The sequence below is a fragment of the Ciconia boyciana genome, chromosome 4 (genome assembly GCF_034638445.1).
Source record: "Ciconia boyciana chromosome 4, ASM3463844v1, whole genome shotgun sequence".
NCBI classification, from domain to species: domain Eukaryota; kingdom Metazoa; phylum Chordata; class Aves; order Ciconiiformes; family Ciconiidae; genus Ciconia; species Ciconia boyciana.
The window spans coordinates 92,517,628-92,543,600 of record NC_132937.1 but is presented as its reverse complement, the minus strand read 5'-3'; the positions used below and the strand labels follow the sequence as shown (position 1 = coordinate 92,543,600).

At 39.4% G+C, this 25,973-nt stretch overlaps 1 protein-coding gene across 2 annotated transcripts in view; it reads left to right on the top strand.

The window, feature by feature from the left end:
- The first annotated feature begins 713 nt into the window (after window positions 1-713).
- PTBP3 (polypyrimidine tract binding protein 3) overlaps window positions 714-25,973 on the top strand; it is a 53,982-nt gene continuing 28,722 nt past the window's right edge. Inside the window, exons 1-2 of one of the 2 annotated variants that reach the window (XM_072859160.1) lie at window positions 714-766; window positions 4,790-4,882. The gene's annotated coding sequence lies outside the window, so the exon portion shown is untranslated. The remainder of the gene's footprint in view (window positions 767-4,789; window positions 4,883-25,973) is intronic. The other variant, XM_072859159.1, reaches the window with a different exon arrangement.

Below are 25,973 nucleotides of genomic sequence, written 5' to 3'. Positions count from 1 at the left end.
CCCCAGGCCTCACACACACTTTTCTAGGCCTCTGCTCACTGTCCCACCTGCAGCCAGTGAATTTACATGAACATTACATTTCTCTAACATGAACGAGAGCTGACCACCTTTTAAAAATGCCACAGACACCTCTGAAGCTGGAGAACGAGTGCCACACCACAGGGCACGACCACACCACAGCGCCCAGCTCCGAAGTGGCCCACCCCAAATCCCTCTTCCCCGCCAGCGGCCTCCGGCGGCCTCTCGCCCCCCAGCGAGCGGCCTGCTCTCCCCCTCTCCCCGAGCTCCTCCAGGCTCCCTCCGAGGCCAGGACCCACAGGGCAGGAGTGCACTGGGGCACCTGAGGGACGCCAGGGCAGGCGGCCGAGGCCGGCGGGCAGCAACGCTGCGCCCCACAGCCGCGCCTGCCTCCGCACCGCGCATGCGCCGCTGGGGCCGGGACGAAGCGAGACATCGCGAACACCCGGGCGCCACCGCGCGCCACCCGAGCGGGGGGACGAGGAAAACCGGGCTGGGCGCGTGCCCGCCGCCGCGCAGGCGCGCTCGCCGGCTCCGTCCGCCGGGCGCCACCCCTCAGTGCGCCTGCTCCACGGCTCGCGGAGGGGAGGGGAGGGGAGGGGAGGGGAGGGAAGGGAGGGGAGGGGCGGGGCGGGGCGGGCGCGGCGGCCCCGCCCGCGGGCGCTCCCTGTCATCCGCGCTCCGCGCCGGCCTCCCCGCCCCCGGCCCCGGCCCCGGCCCGCCGCCCCCCTGGCTGCGCCATGGATGGGTTAGTACAGGCCGCACGGAGCGGCGGGCGGCGGCCCTTTGCCGCGGGGGCCGGCGGTCCCCTGAGGGCTTCACCTGGCGCCGCCTGGGGCGGGGCGGGGCGCGGCCTCCGGGAGCGGGGAGCGGGGGGCCGGCCCGGCTCCTTCCTCCTCGGAGCAGCGGGCTGCCGCGCCGGGGGTGGGGAGAGGGGGGCTGAGGGAGGTACCCCCCCGCCCCCGGCGGAGGAAGCGGAGCGAGGGGAAAGGTGGGTGTCGGAGAGGGGCCGGGTTTCGGAGGGGCCGGGCTCGGGGTGGGGATATTGCCGCGGGCTGCTCCGCCAGGTACTTGTGGAAGGAGGAAACCAGCAGTCGTCGCCGGCCTGCAGCGGAGGGACTGGTCGCTGTCGCGGGGAACTTTGTGGTAGCTGGGCGTGCGGGTTTCTCTTCTGTTCCCTTCCTTTTCCCTTCTTCTTTTCCCAGCGGGGTTGGGGGCGCGTTTTTTCCACGCCGATGCTCGCGGCTGACTTCTCTCCGGCGGCGAGGGCAGTCGTCCAGCGCTGAAGTGGAAGCGGAGCGCGGGTGCCGGCTCCGGCTCGGGATGCGCCGGGCGCTGCTCCGCGGGGATGGGGCTGCCCTCCCGTACCGCCGCGGCGCTCCGGGGCGGAGGCGGCGTTCGCCTCTCGGATGCTGCTCGTTGGCGGGTGTGGGATCTTATTGCAGTTACCCCTTTTCAGGAGTTAAAAAGCCCTTTGGCGCGCTGCTTTCTTAACGGTGAGTGAGGGCGGCGGCGAGTTTTTGGAGGCTGCAGTTTCATGTGGTAACCGAAGTTTTGCCCCTCAAGTCTGGCGGGTGGTTGTCTGTAGCAGAAAAAACGTGAGGGTGCTGCTGTCAGCCGTGTCGCTGGTGCCTGATAGAAGTGCGTATGTGGAGGTGAACTGATTGACATCTCTTCTGCAAGGTTAATCAGTAATCAGAATGATTATTCATGTAGTCCTAAATGCATTTTTATAGACCGCACTGAAGGCCTCAGGTACATGGTGAGTTGTTACGGTGATAAAGTTTACACAGTATGTGGTCCTCCAAAGGTGAAGTTATTTCTAGCAGGTTTGAAGTATTGTGCTCCCATTGCTGGGGTAGCGTGATGTACGCCGATTTATGTCATATGTCTTGATAAAGTTTCTTAACTCCGAACTAAGTAATGAAACCAAGTTCATTATGTGTACTGACAACTTCCCTCACTACTCTTCAAGTGCAAACGTGATTGCTGGTATTTTTTCCTTTGCCTATTGGTATTTCAAAATCCAAAGTCTGGGAAGTTTGACCATGGTGGGAAATTCAACTGTCCCAGGAAACTGACTATGCCTAATGTCAGTGAAGTAAAGTACTTTACTGCTTCTTTTATTTTTTTCATAATAACAGTATGCATACGTGAAAATGGAAATGATCACTAAAGGCAGTGCTTCTAACTTCACACCAAGACATAGATATTGTTAGCTTAAAGTGCATCCTGTGCCTCAGTGACCTGTAAAATCTTAGCTGTTCTTGAAATCTAGGAATTCTGAAACAGAAGTTAGGAAGACTTTTTTTTTTTTTTTTTAAATTTCTGATGACTCAAAGCAGTGCAGCCCAAACTTTTCTGACATCTTTTAGCAGTGGAAGCCTTGATAGGGTGGCAGGTTGACAAGAACACTCCTGTATAAATGCCAATTAACCAAAAAGCAAATAATGTTAGGAAGTATCTTTTTGGAGAACTTAATTCAAAAGTGTAATGAGCAATTTTGCTATGATCAGCACTTTTTCACATTTGCTTTGAAACGGCTTTTTGGAAAACTTCAAAAGAAAATTAAGGAAGTTGTCACTGGAGTTAAAATCTCCTCTTTTTCTTCTGTCAAATGTGCTTATGAGGAACATGTAATTTTATTTTTCTTTTAATCCATTTGAGATGACAGGGGTTTTTTTCTCTCTTAGATTGTGGAATTGTTGTCTAAGCTGAGCGTATGGTTCCTATGGTCTCCCTATTCTTTTTCAACTAGCATGATGAGTTTCTTCTGCAAACTGTTTTTTAATTTTCATAAAGGTTTTGTTATTTCAGTTGAAAGAGGAGGGAAAAAGGGGCATGTGTCAGTTGGTGTACTGCTCTGAAATACTAATATTAAAGATAACTGAAGGTTGACATTCATTCTGTTTTGAGTAGAAGTAGTATAAGCAAAATGTATGTAGTTCTTAAAAATGTGCAACTCTAACATCACAAAGTAGAACCTTCCTGATAGACTTGCTCGTCAGAGAGTAAGGCAGAGACTAAGGGCACATTAAAGGTGAATCAATTGAGTGTTTTTTAAGAAATTTTCTTAAGTAGAGCTTTTAGGTGTTTCAGTAATGATACAGGTGGTTGATGATAACTGCCAGTTTGAGTATGCTCTTGAGTTGTTAGATGCTGCCTGTGACACTTCAGGAAGGCCTGTTTTTTGGGGGGTGGTTTGGGGGGGTTCTTTTTTTGTTAGAAGGTGCTAAGTACTTTCTGAGAAATTGACTTGATTGGAGGATCTCCAAACTGTTGGTTGAAAATGCAAGCTGTTAAGACTGTGATTGGTTAAAACTGCCCTATCATGAAGAATTCAAAGTAAAATAAGTTAAAAATTCATAAACCAGCTTGTGACTTTTTTTTTTTTTGTCAAATGCTCTTCCAAATAGGAAGAGTAAAAGAAGTAAAATTACACTTCATTGGCACTAATATGGAAATTAAATACAGGGATTCGTTTATTTCTATGGGATACTGAGGCTAATTTAGATCCAAAACTTACATTTATTGAGGGTAAGAATACATAAAGGTAAAGACGGAGAAATGGTTTTTATTTGGATCAGGAAGATTGTCTAGAAAGCTGTAAAAATTTCACTGTTTTGTGGCAAAGAAATTGGCTCTTTATTTAAGATTTTTGCATTTGGAGGAAAATGTGATTCAAGTTGAACTGGTTAATTCAAATAAATTAGTAATGGTAAGAACTATAATTTTTTGTTGACTATTGAAGGCAGCCCAGATACATATATAGATGCATATTTTTCTTTAACTGAGGTTAGTGACTTCCTTCTGAGTTAGTAAGAGGAAAAAATCAGGAACAACAGTAAATGCAGCAGCTGAATTTATATTTGGAAGTTAAATTCAGCCACTCCAGTACCAGATCAAATCTTCAGGTTTAACAAGGCTTCTGAATTCTGCAAGGTGATGGTCAGGCTCTAGAAGAGACATCAACCACTTGCACATTATTCTCCTTAGGTTTCTGGCTCACAAGCCTTTTTCGGATTTATATTTTACATAGAGTAGAATTGCATAGCTTACGTTTTCTTGCATGTATTTTCTGTTTCTAACCCACTTTGAGTTATGTGCTTGTGAAAAATATCTAATGTAGGCCTAGTATGGATGAAATTATCTCTCCTTATGAGCTTGCTGTTCACTGAACAAGCTTGTTTACTATTAATATCTGATATAATCAGAAATGGGAATCATCTGACACAATCAGAAACATGAAAATAGCAAAATAGAAATCAATCTCATAGTTTCCTTACCAGTTATCAAATATCTAGTTATTTGATTTGATCTATAGTCAAGAAAATTAATCTGCTGAGATACCCTGTCAGGGGGAGATTAGCAGTTAAATATGCTGGGTCCTACCAGAGGGTATTTATCAAGTTTTCTGCTGAACTAATCCTGTGCCAGCTGAAGCACCTCTGGAGGTATTAAGTGATAAGCACAAGTGCGTTTAGGTCGACTTTCTTTTAAAGGATATCCTGATTAAACATAATATTGTGTCACAACATGAGGATGAGAGTTAGTTATGTACTAAAAGTATGCCCAGAGCCGCTGTTTCAACCTACAGTTCTTAATTCTTTTCTTTTGCACTCATTAACTGTTGGGCGGAATTGCACTCTTGCTTTTGTTTTTTTTGCTTTTGACCATTGTATATCATTTATACTTTTAATTTCATTTTGTGCTGCATAATCTTTAAGGAAGACTACATCTGAGAGACTTCTGATTTTTTTTCTCATTTCAGCACGTGAAAATAGAGCCTATCGTTTCAGGTCTGTGGATGTGACTTTCACACTGGAGTAAGAGGCAGCGTTTTTGACGCTGTGTTGGAGAGTGGGTAGGTGAAAAGGAAAAACTATTTTGACTGTTCCTGTTGATACCACTCTTCCCTGCTCTTGCTTCTTTCCTTGTTAGCTAAAGTTGTTCAAACTCAGGAATGTTGCCAAAAGTGCAGCACCATCCTTGGCAGCACATTTCTGCACCTCCCTCATGGTGTAGCAGTTGTGTGTGAACCGCATAGTAAATTATTCTGGTACCATGCTGCCTTGCAGTTATTAGTCACTGCAGGGGGAGTCATGAAAATACAAGGGTGGGGGAATGACATGACTGCCTCTGCTCACTGCAGCCTTAGATCAACTTAAACTGACCAGGAAACCGCACCCTAAATTTCCTGTGAAAGCCAATGGAATGAATGCTCATATGATTCAGTAATCTAACCATTATCTTTGCAATTAACTTTCTTAATCACGCTGTACTACAAGTAATTTAACTTGCTGCCATTCTTATTCATTAAAAGACATGGTGTATTATAGTGGCACTTAAAGTCAAGGAGAGCACAGATCATTATTCCTCAATAGTGAACTGAAGCAAAGCAATCACAATAATGTTTGCATGCTTACACGGTGCAAGTGTGCATACTTCACACAAGTGCACAAGTGTATGGTTCGGTCAGTACTCCCTACGAGGATCTTAGCATTTAAACAAAACGTTACTCTCTCTTGGAAGGTGGGTTGCGTTAATCATGGGAATAAGGGTGACCCAAAACCAGCTTGGGTATAGGCAGAAATCAAATCTCACCATGTCTTCTGGTTTGGGATCAGACCTTGTGAAGAAATCAGGGGGTGGTAACTCTTTTTTCTTGTCTTTAGGTGGCATGGTAGCTACATGTGCAGTGGCACATGAGATGGATGTCAAATAACTTCCATTTGTTATGAAGAGCAGGCCACTGCAGATCTGTTCTACTGCACCTTGCAGTGATTTGGTTAAGAGTATTGCTCCAACTTTTGATTCTTGCTTACTAGGTGATTCCTAGGCTGCAGTATTTTGGAAAAGGCCACAGACATTTTTAAAGGGAGGATTCAAAGCACATCTGTGCACTTGTCCAGAGTGACAACATACTTCAAGGGCTGCATTTGAGTTTGTAAACTATGCTTCAACCTTTTATGAGATACAGACTCTCATATCTTAAAGGTCTTTTCCAACCTAAATGATTCTATGATCCTATATGCCTTCAGCCTTTTAACCATAACATTTTCTAGGCTCGAAACACTTACATACTGTTTGGCATGAAATGCATGTTGCCACAGTGACCCCAAAGACCACTGCAAATTAAATGAATATAGCATCTGAGTATTTTACTGACTTGTAATATTGCCAGGTGACTTAGATTAATTCGTAAATTACACGTAATCCCTCTTGGTTTTGTTAGGCCTTCTTTTCCTACCTGGCTTTGCTCGGCTTGATTAGGATTTTCTTTCCGGTTCCATTTCTGTGGGTTTTTTGGTTGTTAATTTTCTCATTTTACTACCAACTATAGTGTATTCATTTTCTTACTTTTTTTTTTTTCTGTGTCAGTTTATTTTCTAGTCTCTAATTTCTCTTTCTTGCTCCATGTATACAGACAAGTTCTGATCTTGTGTTACCAGGAAAATTACTCTAGCTTGATGTCTGTTTCTTCCCCCTTGTTTTGGTTACCCGTCCTTTCCTAAAACACAGTCAGTTTGAAATCGGTAATGATTTTTTTGTAATGTCATTCAGTGCACAATATCAGACCTTGGATGTGGTGGAAGCTGTAGTGCAAAACTTAGTTTCTGTGGAGGAAATTTCCTCAACTCAAAAGTAGGTTATCTGTTAATTTTTTATTTGGTTTCTGTCAGTGCTAGTAAACTTGTTTCTGTTTAACAAAACTTGGTAGAGGTATAGAAAAGCTTGCTCTCTTATAAAACTGGTCAGTTTCAGAAGATGAGTACAAACTGCAGACATCCACAGTCTCTTGAGCTGTTTGGTTTTTTAATTTATAGATTCTGCCCCCCCCCCCCGCCTTGGTCTTTCTCCTCCAGACAACCAAGTATTTATAGGGATGAGGTACCAGAGTGTGTGTGAAGGTATGGGTGGCAGAACTACATGTATCGTCCAGTCTTATAGGTCAACTTAATGCATGAGCTAAAGTAGTGTTTAAAGGAAAGGTCAATGTGTATAGGCATTGCTTTCTGACAAACAAAATAAATTAGTGTCTATGATTCTATGCAGTTCTAGATTTTTTTTTTTCAGATTAAAAGCAGCTATCTGTTGCTTCAGAAACTGAGTTGTCTTAATTGTCGTGAGTTTGGAGGTATTACGTAAGTCTGTCACTGAAGAAGACTGTGTTTATATATAATTTCCTTTTATTTTGTACAACCCTGCTTTGTCCACTAATATATGATTTTCAACTTATTGAAATAGAGCTTGTGTATGTGCAATGGCTTTGTTTTCTAAAATAGAAAAAAAAAGTATGGAAGTAAAATTAAGTGCTTTAAAAATGTAAAAGTAACTTGAAAATAACTCTTCATTGCTAAGTTTTATCTGTAGGATCCCATAACATACTTTCTATAGGGAAATTGGTTTGCTAATGGCACTGCTAATGGCAATTTTTGTCTTACCATCATGTAAAATAAGTCTCAAGTGTATGTATGTATATTTACATGTATATACACTAATGGGACTTCTATATAAATGCAAAGATCATTCAGTCTATGCTTTGTTCCCCTTTTGCCTCTGCTCGCTGTTGCTTGTTTTTGCTGGTTAATCATTGCTCTCTGTAGGGCTGAGGACTGGACAATAGTAACATAAATACTGTCTTTGATGTAGAATCATCAAGGAACAAGATTATGATTCACTGGGAATTTTTTATTTTTGTGAACTTCATTTTGGAGCCATAGGGTTCATCTGTTTTGTGCACAAAATCGACATTTTTAGCACACACTTGTGACAAGCATAGCCTAGCGTGTTGTGAACAATCTTCTCTTGGAGGAGCTCTTTATCACAGTACTAGTTGCCGTTTCAGTGTGTACCTTAAAAGACGGGGAGAAGGACTCATAATGCACAAAAAGAAAAAAGCCAGGTCTCAAGCAGGACCCAGAGTTCTCAAAACATGCAAACCAAAGCCTAGATTAAAACTGTATTCTAGACTAATGAGTGTTAATAACTCGATGTTTAACCAAAGCAATCTAATTTAAAACTGTAGACTGCCCAAAGGTGGTAACTCATTTAGTTTCCAGTATTTTATAAAACACAGAGAATGGATTTAAATACTAATAAAATTCAGGAGTTGTATTTGCTTCATAGGTTTTCTTCTCAGAATTGTGTTTCTCCTATAGTTTGCTGTATGTTTGTAAGCAAAAGGGTAGGGTTAAAACTAAAGAAGTCATGCTTAACAGTAAAATGATTTTAGTGTTACTGTTAAATCACTTCACAGTATACTTTGATCAGGGAAAATGATTATTTTGTCAACTAACTTGTGCGTTCTGTTGAGAGTTGGAAGCAATGAAGGCTGTTAGGGGATGTGTTATTGTGAAGTAAAACTGAAGGGAAAAGTAATTTTGTGTGACAGGTGATATTTAGGAGAGGGAAAAAGAGAGAGGAGCTTGTCCATATATACTGAAAAGATGGAGCATTCATTTAAAAAAAAAAAAAGATGTATGCTTTCTGGATACAGGGGAGAATGTAAACAAAAATAGGGATATATTAATGCTGTGCTGTCCCCTGAGTCTCCAGACAGTCTGAGATTATGACTTTGCGCTGATTTATATAATTAGTTTATTAATACTGAAGCTTTAATCTGAAGGATGATTCTTACAGTGGCTAGTTTATTACTAATTGTTGTAACAGATGAAGCAGAGTTGGGCTGAAGAACAAAGGCCATTGCATGAGAAAGTGTCATGCAGTGAGAAACTGATAAGAAACATTGCTAAGGAAGTGGGGAGGAAACAAAACACAGATGAGACAAAAAGGACAAGAACTGTGGGTATCATAGGTGTGACCATGTTTTTTCTGCATACAACACTACTTGCCTAGAAAATATTAAGTCGTAATTGAAAATTCAGCTTGTGAGTAGAAGTATTATACTCTATTGTTGATCTTGATGCAAATCTTTCATCTATTAGGACAAGAGCTTATTCAAGTAATACTTAATTTATGTGATGCACATCATCATGCAGACTTTTATTAGTTTCCAACCACTTGAAGTCAAGTGTGCAATTCTTAGAGCTTTTAGTCCTAGAGTTATGTGATTGTTTGAGAACATGGATATTCCTTTAAAAAAAAAAAAATTCTGGCTTTTGTTGTTGTAGAGAAAAGCTTTAAATGTGAAGCTGAAAGCTAAATACTCAAAAGGCAAACAATCCAAAACATGTGTCTTCAGAGTGTCGTGGTTGAGAATGGGAATTTTTTTTTTTTTTTTAGACAATTCAGAAGACTCTGAAAATTTGTAAGTTAGAAAAAGTAGTTTCATGCTTTTAGATTGAATGGTCAGTTAAGAGACAAATCTTTTTGGTAGCTTCGTATGAATCCATGGTGGTTTTTGGATGCATGAGAATTGAGAATTTTTCTTCCCAAATACTATTTTCTTAAACTCAGTATTGTATATCTAGTTCTGCAGAACAATAGAAATCAAAGTAACAAAAGTAGATGTATTTCATGCCACAAGGTAGAGCTGCTGATAAACACTGTATCCTGGAATCCTGTTTATGCATTTTTCTGTTTTCAGAAGGAACTAGGGTTAAAAAAAGGGTAAAAAGGGTGTGTTTCATATAGAAATTTTGCAGAAATTTTGTGGATTGCTACTGTGATCCTGCCAGTTGTTTTCTTTTTTTCTCCATGCTGTGCATCATTAAACGGTTTCCTTTGCAAGACAAAAAAAAATCCACAGCTCATCACATTTTTACTTTTATAGCAATGTTTTTCTTTCTTCCTTTAACCTATTTGCCATTACCTTTGCAATAATTTGCTAACATCTTCCAATTTCTCTCTTCATTTTTTTTCATACACTGTTGTTACAGACCTTTTAGCAGTCAGTTTAAAGGTAGGAATCTCTTTATAGCCTTTCATATACACTTGTTGCTTCTTTTATTATAAACCTCCCTGTTTTTTGCTGGTACCATATTGATAGTCATAAGCCTCATGTTTTTGTTCTGTTTCTCTTAGCTGGATTTCTTTCTCAATTTTAACCTTTAATAATAATAAATTATAAACCAGATTGTCCAGTAATGGCACTTTTGTACTTTATAAGGCTATGTAAATTTTCTTCTGACCAAATTCAAAAGAGACAGCTTACTGGTGGTTTATTTAGGTTACTGGATGTTTGCATCATGTAAACATCTTCTGACTTGTGCATAGTAAAGTGTAAAATGGTGCAAAACTATACACAATATGACATTGTACAGATACATTTGTGACTTCAAGTGAAAAACCTTAAGTTTAAGGCAAAGTATGTTCTCACTGTACAGTGCTTCATTCTGTATAGTGTTTATTCTGTGTTATTCTGTATATTTACAGACATGCTCACACATTCAATTGCTTATTAAGAATTGGGATGAAGATTTTAGTAAGGATTGTATTGAGTGTCCTATTGATTGTTTGAAAAAGGAATATATTTGAAAGGAATACATTGAAGTAACTTTCTCTTGAAACAAAAAGCCTGTGTTAAGTCATGAGGAAAACTTAAATTTTGATCTTCATGTATTTAAGGGTTAAACTAACTAGGAGGCATAGACATTAATCTTTATTGCTTGTAAAGTTTGTATTTAAACTATCAGAAAACAGCATTATTGGAGATCATAAGTCAGTTATGATGCTACAAAGAAAAGCTGTCACCTTCTTTTTGATGCACAGCCTCAAAGGAAGCTCTGCTTCTTTGTCATGATGCCTTCTGGGTCTCTGGAGCATTCAAAGTTGTATATGGATTCTTGTCCTTTAGGATGAGTTTAAAGCCTTCATACTAAGTGGAGCTATTTCACATTTTAAGAATGAAAACGCATGTTTTATGTTAATTTGAAAACGGAACTTGTCACACTAATTTTACAGCTCTTGATAATCACATGCTCAAGGTTGCTTTTGTTGATGGTAGTTTATTTTACTACTTTGCTCTCCTAGTTCCACTGCAGCCTCTCCCAGAGACCAATTGAGTTGAGCAGTCTGGACATCGTATGTTAGAGGGAAAAAGAGGAGAAAAGCCTGTGTGATGGTGAATCTTTAGAAAGGCATGATCGGTACAGGAACTCTGCAGTTTCTCTCATAAGCTAATAATTCACTCCCTGGCATCTTCAAATTCCATATTGATGGGACATACACAATTTCAAGAGGAAAATATTATTTCCTTAGGATCTTGCCCAGTATCTAGCATAAATGCAAGATACATAATGTTACAGTGTTCTGACCTGTGGAGTCTGGTCATGATGTCTCTTTTGGACAACTGCAGATTTGATACACTGGATAATGGTGTATCTCATTTTAAATTCTGAATTAGTCAGTCTTAAATGTGACAGCTAGAAGTATAAAGATGTCTGTACATCTGGATGCAGACTTAGCATTACTGAAACTTTTTTTCCTCTTCAGTAATAAAAGGAATGTAGTAATAAAAGTCTGCAAAGTGTCATGTTATTGTTCGGTTTAAGTGAACAGCAAAGTGTTAGACTGATACCTGCATTTGGCTCATGCCAACTTCAGCTGTGAACTCCTGAGATACACTAGGTTGTAATGCAGTTCTACACTATGTCCTCATTTGAGTGTAAACTTCTTTGATGCAGAAATAGTGTAATTTCTGATTTTCACTTCTCCTGCTCACTCACATTTGTGCAAACTTAGTGAAGCAATAGTTGGACCTTACGTTTCACTATCCTTATTTGCAGACCCTAATATGTTTAGGGAGAGGCAAATGTCTTTGATATTGGTGATGCTCGTTCAGCAGCTCTCCTAGTGTACAAACCAGAAACGTTTTTGTTTTGCTGCAATAACAAAGATGTTCTTCTCTAAATGGGAATGCATCTCAATAAATTTGAGTGATTAACTTTTCAATGAGTGTTTTGGTTGCTTTAAGTATGAATAGGTTATATTAGAACACTGGAAAAGGAAACAACAGAGACATGCAAGATTTAAGTTATTACTCTGACCTTCAGATTAATTATCTTCAAATGAATCTATTCAGTTTTACTGAAAGATGAATTAGTGTGCAAAGTGTTGAGTAAATAAGAAGTGTGGAAAAGGCTTTTGGTAATATGTCTGTCCCTCTCAGAGTCTAGTGCAAATTACTAAATTTTCCAAAGTCATATTTACTAATAAATTATTCTTAAAAGGGAAATGCTGAAGTGCACGGAATACACTTGTTTTATTACATAAATGCAATCTGTCAGGGAGCGGAGAACAACCTGTATTAAAAACTGATCAGCAGATCACTTTGTTACTTTAACATTGTTAATTTTGGGACTTCTTCAGTTTGACTGGGTTTTGCATGTGTTCCCCATATGTACTCTTATATCCCAAATACTTTAGCTAATAGTGATGCAAGAGAGTCATAAGTCAGTTCCTGAGATTGTGTGATGCTGTTTTGTGACGAATGCAGATAATAAGTAGTTTCTCTTTGCTCATCCTTCAGGTCAGCTGAATTCTACCCGCTGTACTAGGAGCAAATTGATGAGTTAAGCTGTGTTTACTATGTATTTCACACCATTGAAATAATCTTCTTATATGAACAGTAGTTCCAAAATCTGTGGGAAACAGGGAAGTCATTCTGTTAAAGGCAGCAAAAAGTAAAGTGAAAGTTAATACTGACCTGCCTCTATGCGTAGTTGTCAGGATTGGGAAGGGAAAGCAACGGTAATGATGTACTTACTGAATTGTGGTGCTGATTGGTTTTGTCATGCCTTCATCACAAGGTACAGAGTAAAAGGCAAATTATTATTTCCCTTAGAGAAGAGAAAGCAAATGAAAAACAGTTCTGTGGAATAACCTACTGTTATTCTCCTGCTCCCACATTTGCACAATTTTGCAGACCTTAAGGGGTATAGAATTCGGTGTTTGTGTCATAATATAAAGCAGAGGTGTGTACTGTATGATACTTACAGCTTTAGAACACCTTGAGAGTTGAAGGTTCTATTTAAAATGTCGGGGATCTTTGTCCAGGAGCATTAGAGACTATAAAATTCCTTGTGTTCATAGTCTGCGTAGAGCTTTCTTCATTTGAGCTCAAGCTAACATGCTACATCTATTTTACTTGATATCTCAACTTACTAGGGTAGCTATGCAGTTCTCTGAAAACAGTTAACTCTCTTAATGTGGATAAATACTTTCAGCAGAAAAGTTAAATGGCTCAGGGAATATAATTTCTTAGCTTTTTATCAATTATTATTATTTTCCATGTTACAAAAAATGGGACTGGTGCTTTTCATAATTGAAAATGTTGCTTAATAACTTCTCATATTTATTCAACTGTCCAGTATAAGTCTACATATATATTTGAAGCCCTTATAAGCCAAGGCTGAAGTAGACTTGTAGATGTGAAAAACACTGAGCTTCACTCTTAAATTTGTAAAGACAACTGCAGGGTAACTTCCAGGAGCAGGGGAGAAAGAGGATTACCTTGGGATAACCAAGTAAACCAGTAAACTTGGGATACCAAACCCACTTTCTAGTACGTATAAGCACTATCGCAGAAGGTGGAAGAGGCAGAATTTGGTTTCTGTATGCAGCCTTGCATTCCATGTTTGAGCCCAGCATGGAGTCCCCCAGGTTGTCTTGTAGGATATCATCATTAGGAGAGAAGGATGTGAAGTATCTTTCCTGGGGATGAGTCTCTGGCATCCAGCTTGACAAACTATCATTTTAGTGCATTTAGTAATCAAATTATTTTTTATTGTAATATTGGACACTTTAAAAGAGCATTCATAGATGTAAAATGCTAAACAAGAATTCAACTTTTAGGAATTCTGTTCAAGGGAGAGTAGTCATTGATAGTTTATAATAATTGAAAATTGACAATGCCTTTATATAAAAAGGAATATTTTATTAATGTTTTCTTTCCCATGTGATAGCTTAGTTAAATGTTGAAATTGTGGAAAAGGTATTCTTAGTTGATTTATTCTCAAGTAGTCTCATGTCATTGAAATGCTTGTGAGTTTTCGTGCCATGTATTATTTGTTTATATTCATCTGTAGTTGCAATGAAGGAATATTGCAAGACTTTTTGTGTAAGAATTGTAAAATGCGATAAATCCAAAGCAGCTTGGAAATGTAACTACAAGTGTAGTTCAGAGAAAACAGGACTTACTTGTGGTAGTCTACTACTTGTAGTAACCTATATAGGAGTTTTAAGATGATAAATAGATGTGATTTTCCTTACGCAGATTTACTAGCATTTCAGTGTCATACTACTTAGTTCCTCTTGATCGCCTGTTCATGAGCCACAGTTACCCTATGTCTTGGCCTACTGAGCTGACATCACTTGAGTAATTTGGGTTATGTTGGATGCCCCCAGTTTGACCTCCCTTATGTTGCTTCATAGTTGTTAAGGATGGGACTTTTGTTGGATTAAGCACAATCAGGCAGGTGATAGGAAAAAAGAAGGTGTAATTCATGCCAAACTGAATTTACCTAGGAATATTTGCCCAGTGACTCACTACACCAGTCCACAAGTAACAGCTCAAAGAGCTCCACCGACTAGCAAAGATCAAACGATCTGGAAGGTGCTGTCCCTTCGTACATGTCATCCATCTCATCCTGAAGGGCTGAGGTACTGTCCTCTGTCTTTAGAGAGGCCTGGCCATGGAGGACCTCCAGGGACATCTGGGATCAAGCTTATATGGCTGGAACCAACACGCTCAGCACCTTAATCCTTCTGATGCCCACTGCTCCTTTTGGCAATGAAGGTGGAAGTAGGCAGAACCACTTTTCTGGAACATTGTAGTGTTACTTGCATCAATATTCACTGTTTTGCAGAGGCAAAAAAAAGCCACATTCCTTCACATGAATCCAGTTATTGCATACTAATTAATGCCAGTGTTTAGTATGTCCTGACCTGAACCATGCCATTAATAAAAAGCTGGTGTCAGACGCGGGATCTGAAGGAGGTTTTGGATTGTGAAAAGAGGACTGTACAGCAGTAGAGCTGTCTGAATGTCCACGATGCCAAGACCACTTACAGCTGCTGGGTTAGTTCTCTGGGAGGAGAGGAGCCAGGGGTATGGCAGGAAGTACTTAGTACTTCTATGTGAGCTGTGCTAATAGTGTATACAGTGGATGCTAACTCCTGTGTATGATAACACTAGCTGCTTTCAGTATGGTGTCAATATTGGATGTAGGATAACACTAACTCCTACTTGATACAGTGTTTTAATAGTGGGTATAAGAGAGCACTAACATCTTGAAACACAGGAAACAGTAACAAGTGGAGTTTAAGTTTTTCCCTTCCCTGTTTTCTGTCATCATTCAGCAACTCCCAGTATATAGCAAGTGTAGCAAATGCTACCTACGCTGTCTGGAGCATCTGTGTTATAAGACTGCTTCCTGAGGAGGAGAGGAGCAGTTTGAAGAAAAAAGAGTCAAGGCTGTGTGGCTGTCCTCTGAGCAGCCCTCTTAGCTTTTTCTCTCCTGGCATCCGTGTGAAGAGGTTGTTTCTTGCTGCACACTCTGCTAGACTGGGAGAAGGGCTGAAAAGTCACAAAAAACACTAATGATGTGAGAAACTGAAACCACGTGACCCTTAAATAGTGATCTAAAGACTGATTATAAATGAGGAGTAGAGGAAAACCAACTAACTTGACGATTACAATGCTGGGATATGTGTGCCAGTAGCTTAGAGCTGTATAACTGGGAGGCATAATGGCTGGGGTCTATGTCCAGTGACAGAGTCGTGGATGACCAAGGAGTTGGCCACCTGGGAATGTGAATCCAAGCAGCAAGAAAGACATTGTCAGGCCCATGAGTGCGCTAAAAGGTCTTAATGACTGTGATGAGCCTTGCCTGGGGCTTCCACCCACACCATCTGCCCATGGGCTCTATTTCAGCAAGGACAGTATGCTAGAACTACAGTATGAACTCAAAGCAAAATAAATGCTGGCTGGTATGCGACCTTTGACATAGCTAGTGTGTTTTTGTCAATTCCTGTGGCCCCTGAGTGTAAACTGCAGTTCGCCTTTCCTGGAGAGGAGCACAATACACCTGGAACCACCTGCCATGGAGATGGAACTGTAGTTCCAGCATCTGTCACAGACTTAGGCAAATGGTTTGGAGGAAGACAGTGCCCCAGATCACTTACAGTATGCTGATGGCATCATAGTGTAAGGAAACACTGCCCAAAGGGTGGATAACAAGGATAGTTGGATTTGAACTGAATGTAGCCCTTGCAATCTAAGAGGATTAAGGTGAAGGGATTTGCAGGACTAGAAATATAGTTTCTGTGTGTCAAATAGCAACATGGCCACCACTGTCTTCATACTGACATGATTAATAAGACTGTGGCAATGGTTCCACTGATGAGCATAAAAGGAAACAAATTTTATTTGGAATGGTAGGATTTTGGTGAATATATATACCCAGATAAAGTCAGCTCATGAACCCACTGTTCCAAGTCACCAGGAAAAAAAACACACTTGAGTGGGGCCCAAGCAGCAACAGGCCTTTGACCAGATAAAGCAATAAATTGCACATGCCATTGTGCTGAGCCCTGTCAGAATGGGTCCAAATGTCTGAAATGTACTATACATAACCAGTAGAGGACCAGTCAAACCAGTGGCATTTATGTCAGAAAGCACACAGAGAGACAGGAGTATTCCTTGGATGCTGGAGCCAAGGCTGCTGTTGACCTGAGAAAACTATATCTTAACAGAAAAAGAAACATGAGCTGTCTGAGGTAACTGGGGCAGCATCTGCAGTGATGGGGGATGGAGTCACAATTGCTGCTGGCCCCTTGGCTTCTGGTACTGGATGCTGAAAGGAGAAATGCCCTCAACTCATCATGTGGCAAGTTCTACCTGCCCTGATGGACAGCCCTTCTTACCCAGTGGGATGAGATGGGGAAACAGGGACATCCAGGCCTCATGTAAGAGCTGATAAAATAATGATTTTGAGGCCTAATCCAAGGTATTATGGATACCCATGCTCAAGAAACTCTGGAATATGACAAGCTATGTGCCCTCTACACAAATAGTTCTTGTCACATAATTGGCAGTTAGAGAAGATGGAAAGGTGCTCTTTGGAGTCCCATTCAGCAGGTGTTAGAAATGCATGAAGGTGAAGGACAATCAAATCAGTTCTTGGAAGTCCAAGACAGAAGACTGGCTGATGATGTAATGTTACAGAGGAACTGGTCCAGGTTATGCCTGCATACTGATGCTTGGATGGTTGCCATTGCTCTTTCGGTCTGGCTCACACACTGGAAGGAAGAATTGACAGAGATGAGGAAAGCTAATTTGAATGGCTAACTTGTGCGGAAAAAGCACATGGGATTTGGAAAATCTCATTGCGCAGGTGCAACATGACTGCCTATATTTCAAAGGGAAAAGCCCACCAGAAAACAAATTGACAACCATCAAGAGGACAAAGCAGCACAGATCACCACAATTAACAAAGACCTGGGCTGGGAGTATAAATGGGAACTACTTATATCTTGAAGGGCTCACAGAACAGCATCCTCCAAAACTAAGTGGGATTAAAGACACAAATCACAAAGCCATTAGGGTACCTACACATTCACCAGGAGGTAGAAATCCAAGTGCTGCATCGTCATGGGAATATACCTGAGAGTGCTCACAGTGTAGCCCCTGAAGCTGAAGCACATTGTTAAGATATATTCTCTGATTGGAGTCCAAATGCTAATGCTTTATTCTACCTCCTTGCTCTCCTCTTTGTCATACTTTTGGGAGCACTTGTAATCTTAACCATGGCTGTTACTGTCTTGTATATAAAGATCTGGAAACTGTTGCAGAAGGCGTTAATTTAAGATGCGAGTAACTTCCTACTACTTATTGTCAGGATGAGTACTACTGAGGTGTCGAGCAGTGGTGGAATGTGCCTTGGGCTGCTGAGCTGACATAACCCACGTAATTAGGGTGACGTTGCAGGCCCATAAGTCTGACCTTCTGGTACACACTGCTCCTTTCAGCAAGGAAGGGGGAAGTAGGAAAAAGCACTTTTCTGTAGTGTTCTGTAGAACAACACACTTTGTAGTGTTCTTTGCATTAATAATCACTCTTTCACAGAGGGAATAAAAAACCAGTTACTGCATATTAATTAATACATTTAATCTGTCCTGACCTAAACTGTGACACCATAGAACTTTGAAATGTGTTTTATGCAGCTGAAACTGTTACCAGTTTGCTCTGAGGCCATGTGATACCATCTGCCTTTTTAAGGTTTCATTCTTGGTAAATATTTTGAACATTGTGTTAGTATTCTGGGGAGGGGAGAAGTGTGGTTTTCCCACATATCATACCATGAAAAACAACTTAGCATTTGTTAAAATGGTCACTTACTTATTGCAGGCTTGAAATTGCATTTTATGAAAATAATGAGATAAATATGCATGTATTGTGTAAATAGACAAAACCTTGTCTGTAAACATTTTCTGACCTTGTGTGTATCCATGTATCCTCTAGTCCTGCAATCTGTTATTTCTGAATTATAGTCTGAATTAATTGTTAGGTTTCTGTTCAATTATCTGTCTCTGTTACATCCATCAGATCAGATGTTTTATGAGTCTTATGTATATGGGATAGTAACATTGTTAGATATAGATTTTCTTGGTACCTTGAAATAGTATTTACAACATCTTTTAAAGACTAGATCCTGCAATTAAATGAGTCAAACTACTAGTATGCCTTCTCCCACTCTCCATCCTAAAAACTGAAAGCAGCAATTCACCTTCTTAGGAAAATATTTTAACAAGTCAAACATAGCCAAATTGTATGCCTTAATATTGGTGAGGACATACACAAACCGTCTCTAGAAAAGAGGAAAACCACACAGCATTAGAGTTATGTTATATAAAAAAAAAATCCTACTTAATTCAAATAATGATTGAGTAGATCTCAGTTTAAGAAGTGCTTTTTGTTACTGGGCCCTTGCATATTCCTAGACAAAGGTTTGTGCTGAGTCAAGCAGACAAAACAACTCTTGCCTTCTTCCTGACCTTGCTGCTTAATGAAAACTTATGGTATTTATATCTGGCATATATTTAGTTGCCTTTTTATTTTAGGCAGAAGGGAAGAATACAATTCTTAGAATGTGTGGAAAGTGGAGAAGGAATGCTTAGGTCATATTTATGGCATGGGGCTGAAGTCCTTTCAGAATTTACATTTTCCCTTTTTCTGTTATTGTAGTTAGTGAGTACCGTTAATAATAGAAAAAATGCTCAGTTAAATATAACCAGAATTCTTTAAATAACAAGTATCTGGGTTTCTGGTTTCTGCTACTATAGTGACGGGTAAAAATGAGTATTAAGTGGCGATCATGAAACTGACTACATGCAAAATATTGAAAGTGCTTAAAACATGACTTCAGGGCTTTAATTGTCAGAGCTACATTTTTTTCCCCACTCCCTATGTATAAAATTAGAGTAGTTGTTTTGAGTTTCATGCTTCTTAATTGATTTTTAGTTCAAGTGTGACAAAGTTTTATGCCTCACATGTGTTGCATCCCAAAGACAGGGAGTTGGTTTTGCACTAGAATTGTACTTCAAAACTTTTATATAGTGGGTGTGTTTTGTATTTTTAGAGCATTGGTTAAACTGTGGCAAGGCAAATATTTAAAATGGGGAGATCATGACCTGCTTTACCAGGTAGCTATGGATGCAGAAGTTGCTGTTGTGGATGCTTGCCGTTATGGATGACCTGAAAATGTGTAAGAACAGTTGGATTCTTCTTTGCCTCCTTGCACTTTTAAGATGTCTCCCTAGTTTCAAATTATTTTAAGTTAGCAGTTTGTCACTATAGCTTGTGGTTTCTCTGACTTTGTGAATGGATTGGGAGTGTTGATTAAAGCATGCGAGATACAATTGGTGATTCTTGTATTAATAAGATGTGACCGTGGACATACAGTAGAATTGGATGATTCATTTAAAATTCTCTTCCAAGAAAAGATAGATAACACCTAGACAACAGTAAAAGCAGACAACCGTTGAAGGTAAATGGTCTAGGTGTATACCATGCAGCATGTGCCTGTGCTAACTGGCATGATGAGAGGCAGGGGGAAAGGCACTACTCAACTCTGGTCTCATGAACTTTTCACTGCCTCCTTCCCCTTTGTCCTCTGCTGTCTCCCCAGTGGAGGATGAACGCCATATCTTGATAAAGCTCATCTTGTTTTCCATATTCCTGCTGCTGACCTGAAAAGCGAACATGTATAAACTAGAGATACTCTTTGCAATCCACATAGCTTCTGGATGTGATTTGAACGAATGCAGTTATCATTTACCTGGTTTTAAAAAATACATCTTTTTGACTGGGATTTCTTCATTTTAAACCGCTGCATCAATCTTAAAAAGCAGTCTATTGTGGTAAAAGGAGAAATAGCTGTTTAAAATAAGACAACAGGACAAATGTGTGTGTGTGGAGTCAGTTTTATTATCAACCATTTTTTTCCAGCTGTTTTATAGAAAAATGGTGAAATGATTCAATGTTTCTACTATTCCATTATCTACATTGCAAAAGTTAAGTGGGATGACCAGAGAGTTTCTAAAACTATTTTGTATGCAGATCTTGAAACTGCTGGGCTTGAAATTCTTGCTAAATACTTCATGTAGTATATTTTGGGCTATTTTGGAGGCTGTATTGTATTTCTAACTTCAGTACGGCATCTGCCATTAAGAACTGTTTATTCAAGTTATTTTTGTGTCATAGAAACTTCCTGTTTAAGAAATTCTATCACAATTAGGAAAGATTATTTAGTTTGTGTGACAGTATATACTGCTACAGCTTTACTAATTATTTGTTGTTCTAAAAGAACCCTATATATTTTCATTAATGAAATCAACACCCCAAAAACTTGATTAATTCTTTTGCTTTTCACTTTTTAATTACTGTTGCATGACTCTTTGAAAGTGTACAGTATCTTGTTACCAATGTAGCAGGGAGCTTCAGTTCTAACAGAGGCAGTAGAGCGGGCTGTATTGCTAAAGAGCCACTGAGCAGTCAAGCCTGCAAAAGAGCAGCTATCTGTGCTAAAACAACGTGCTTCTAGGATGACTGACGATCAGCCTGTTGAGCCAATGTGTTTGGGAGGGGTCTTTGCAGTGGAGGAAAAGAGGCTTTCTTGTTTGTGATCATTTGTTATAATTTCCTTCTGTTCCAGCTTAATGAAATGGCACCTTTTTCCTTGTAAGGTCAGTTTATTTATTTTTAATACAAATATATGACTTACTTTGAAATTTCCCTTAGTTTACCTCCACTTTCTTTGAAATATTTTTATTTTGGCATCAATGGCATTGTATTTCATATTAAATCCTCATTTTGGAAGCAGGAGTTGCATCTCTGTTGCAAACATGGTACATGGAAGAAAGAATAAAGGAATATAACAGGTATTTAGAAAGCTTACTGCAGAATTAGAAGATAATGGAAATTTTCACTCTTCTCATGACCCTTAGCTTTTTTTTCACAATTGGATTCTATAAAAATTAATAAGGTATGTATTAGAACAGTTCACTTACATTTAACAATAATTTTTCACTGGTATACCTTGAAATTGTCATGTTTCAAAGTGTGTCCTTTTTGGAACAGTAGTTTGTTTGTTGCCATGTAGAATCTTGTAGAAAAAGGTAGAAAACTTTAATTTATATGCAGGGAGAAAGGTGCTTTTGAAAGAATTATTTTCCCTTAAAATTGGACCCCCTTTTTTGTTGTTCTAGCTATCTCATAGTAAAAAGCTATGATCATGTTCTTCCTGGTTGTTGACTTAGAAATAATAGTCTAGAAAGGTGACTAGCTATATTTTAGGAAAACAAACAATATGTATTTCAGATTAAATATAAGTTTCTCTGAGACTATCCTATTTGTAATTAATTGAACTGTACTGAAAAATTTGTCACTAGCAAGAAAGAGAGGAGGAAAATACAGCAGTTGAAAGTTGGGGATAAAAGCCTTTTAAAATTAAAAGGCTGTTTATAGGATTCGTTGATTCCAGAAGTAATGCTGCATAGATACCTGCCATAGTTTTGACAAGTGGACATGTTCTACAGAAGTATTTTAGAGTACCAGACTTACCCTCCTGTTTCCAACTATATGTGGCTCACAAAGAGTTTAGAAACCTAGAGTTGTTGACTTTCAGATGTTTGCTATACCTCTTTGCTATGAGTGCAGCATTTTTTATACTAGAATTGCAGAATCATTAACATATATTACTATCAGAAATTTAAAAATCATAGAACAGCTTAAGTAATTTCAGGAAAGGCATCTGTTGCTGTAGTCTGAGTTTGTGTAATATGCTTTATTTAGTCAGGGAAATTGGTCGTGGTAGATACAGAAGAATAATTTGTTTCATTAACCTACCATTCAGTGCTACACTTTGTAGAGGCCCCTTACTGGACTGATTACTCGGCACCATAAATTTTACCTGTTTTTAAAGAAAGGTCCAAAATCAAATTTGCTTTCCAAGCAACTGGTTTCTAATTCCTACTCAATAATTAAAGGAAAGAATAAACGTGAACTAGCTGTAAGGTGCTCTACTGCTCTTAGCTTACCTATCACCACTTAATAATCCCAAACCAATGCACAGCGTTGTCGTGGAACAGGAGAGGTGGAAAGTCTTATGGTTTAAGAAAGAGCAGTCTTAATCTGTTAGGAGATCATTAATGTGTTTGGAATGATGGGATGAGTAAGGGAACAGAGGAGGGTGTTCCAGCCCTGGGCTGGTAGCCGTCCTTGTGTTGAACAATTCCACTTACCTACATTTCCCACAGGTCTAAAAGAAGGAATATTTACCGTGTAATTGGTACAGTCCTTCTGACACTCCAGCAGAACTACGGTGCTGCTTTCTGTGAGTGTAGCTTTGTGCTGGAAGAAGTGCTTGTCAGTGAAAGGTTAGGCAGCCGTGCTTGCTTGTCCTGCCTGCCTCTTCACCTTTGCCTGTGAGGCCTCACAGTGAACTGGCACAAGCAACTCACTTAGGTTAAGTAACTCTCTCATCTTGGACAGTTGTGCTGTGAAAACTGAAGCAGTAGTGATGGCATAAGAGCAGTGCAATCTGACATCCCTGCTGAAAGAAGTGCTTGTCAAGTGTGTATAAACTGCAGGCGAGGAAGGATGTCAAGGCAGCTTTGTAGGCAGGATTTGGCTGTTCTGACTGTTTCTGAGCTGGACTTGAACACTGAATAACTAAGAAGTAGCCAACTGAATACTTGTATACAGAGAGAGACTAGGGCATGGTAGGGCTGTCTAGCCTCTGTAGAAAGATTCAGTAAGAATGTTGTAACGCACTACCTAGGCCACACTAACTTGTTGTGTGGACTTTTTCAGCACTCAGGGCCTTGCCAACCCTTTTTTACCAGAGCAGTCTGTAGTAGATCGTTGTCACCACATTAAACGCTTCACGTTACAAACTATTTCAAAAATACCTCTTTCAGCTCTATCTGGGAAAGAAGGAGATTGAACAAACAGGCTTCCCGAACTTGAGTTCTGTCATTTCTTTGTGGATTCTGTATGAACAGGAGTGGGAAGACACTGATGAAGTAAATGTCATCTCCTTTACTAATCCAGAATATCCCCAACATATGCACATTGTACTTCAACTTGCAGGGGAACTGTCATGGTCTCAATTTATCTTTGCATTCTTCTAGAACATTTTTGCATTGGGTTTGTTTTTGCTTTCAATCAATGACTAAGAAGGCTTATCAGTTATACTGCTGCATAAATGATGAGATGCTGAAAAGCATCTTTATAGTGTTCTTGTACTTCAGAAATAGCTTGGTCATCCACCTGCAAAAACAGCGGAGTTCCTAGCAGCTCTGTTATATCACATCCTTTCAGGGGGCATGTTATAATAAATAAATATGCTGTAATTGTATGGGTAGGTACATAAATTAGTGTTGGTATCAAAAGTTATAAATTGGATTAGTGTTTCAGTGGAGCATTCAAATAACAACAAAAAGCATAATCAAAATCTTGTGGTTATAAGAAACTGTTTTGTAATAAGGGCTCTAGACTTAGCATGACTGTGGCAGGCCAATTATTCTATGATGTCTTGATTTAATGTTTTATTGGGTTTTTTCCAACATAAACACAGTTAAAAGTACATTAATTTAAAAATCCTCCTTGTATCAAATTTAAGACATGAAGACAGTTATACATTTGTGATGATGATGGTTCCCTGTATTGTAAGAGTCTCAAAGCCTTGCTAGTCTTTTATTAGACCAAGTAAAACAGTTGACTAGGTGATGAACTTGCAGTTTAAAAGAGCTTTTATTGTGTTTTGGGTGCTATATTACCAGGTTTATGGTTGTCAGCAGAAAGGCAAAATCTAGGGAGCTGTCTTAGGAGATGGTGATTGAATGATGTATCAGTGTCGGTACAGGCACGTGTCATGACTGAATGCTGTAATTTTGTGGTATCATTTTTCCCCTGTTGAAGCTGATTTAGTCCCCCATCCTGGAGCAGTTCATTTTGTGCTGCAGTGAGCTCCAGCTTCAGCTGTATGCATACAGGGCAGCTCTACAGAGAGTTGTAATACAGAGCGCTGCAGTCATCTGAATTGTGTTTCTCTGTGTGTGTGTCTTTTTAACCTGGAATTGCTTCACTGGTGTACAGCACAATCCCACAGGCTACATTATTACTAGATGAAACTGTAGTGATGAGGTGACCTAGAAAGGATGAATACTTCTTGAGAAGGTTACATAGATTTTATTTTGGAATACGCTAGACCTTGTTCTGAGGAAGCTGAAGTATCTTTCATATTATGGTTGATTTATAGACTTTCTGTATTATCTGTGACAGTAAGTTCTGGTCTTTGCAATTTGTTTTTAAGATCTATGTGCTCATCATGGTGGTCTGTTGTAAAACCTCACAGTTAGTTAATATTTTCTGTGGTATCCTCTAAGAATTTTGCCTGGAAATCAGTATCAAATTTATCAGTTGCATTTTCATGTGCCAAACCTACACGGTATCTAATGCTGTAAGTTATTAATGCAGGCAGTAAAATTTAAGTTGAAAACAAATAATTTTTGTTGTAAATTAAAAATTCCATGAAATATGTATGTCTAACAGTTCATAATTTACAGATTTTTCTCATTTGTAGACTAATACCTAGATAACTTACACTAATTTGTGAAAATCTTGCCATTACACATTTTCCTAACTTCTGCAATAACTGTAAGTACATAGCTTGTCAAAGTAGTAGATTCTGGTTTCTGCACTAAGATGCTTATTTGAATCCTGAGTTGGATCAAGTAAGACAACTTTTAAAAACAGAAGAGGTTGGATATTTTTTTTTTCTGAAAAAGTCTGTTGTGGGTTTTTTTATATCAGTGCATATAAAATTAAATATGAAATTGTGGGAATACATGTTAAGTCCTTGACATTAACTTATCTGTCAAAATAATAATAGATGTATTTGGGGCCAGAGTTCTTAATGAAACCACAAAATATCTACAAGTTGCTCAAGAAAGGCATCTGCTGCCAGAGTCGAACATGCTAAAACACAAAGTTTTTTCATGGCCTTCTTGAAAAATGCAGAGATTTCTTCTGTTGAATAAATGCTAAGTTAAAAATCAAGCGAAAAGCCTCCACAACTGGAGTTACAGGAGTAGTGGGGGGTTTTTTTGCCCTCCTGTAAATAAAAGGAAGGCTTGGCTTAATGAAACACCATTCTTAATACTTTCTACCACTTAGAAGCTGCACATATTGATGCTTTTGTTTAATTAGCAGGATATGCATTTTACAATCAAAATATGCTCTTTAGGCGTTCAATACCGGGCTGCTGGCATACTCAGGGTACTTCTAAAAATTAATACTCATTTTAGTTGTTAATTACATTCCAGTATCCATCCAAATAGAATGTGATATGTATCAGACATCTAGTAACCATTTCATTGACAAACTTTAATGAGATTTATTTAAAATGTGACCATCCAAAGACGCATAACTTGGGCTATATGAGGTATGGTGTACTCTATTGCTCAGCTGAATAGGCTGCTCTTTA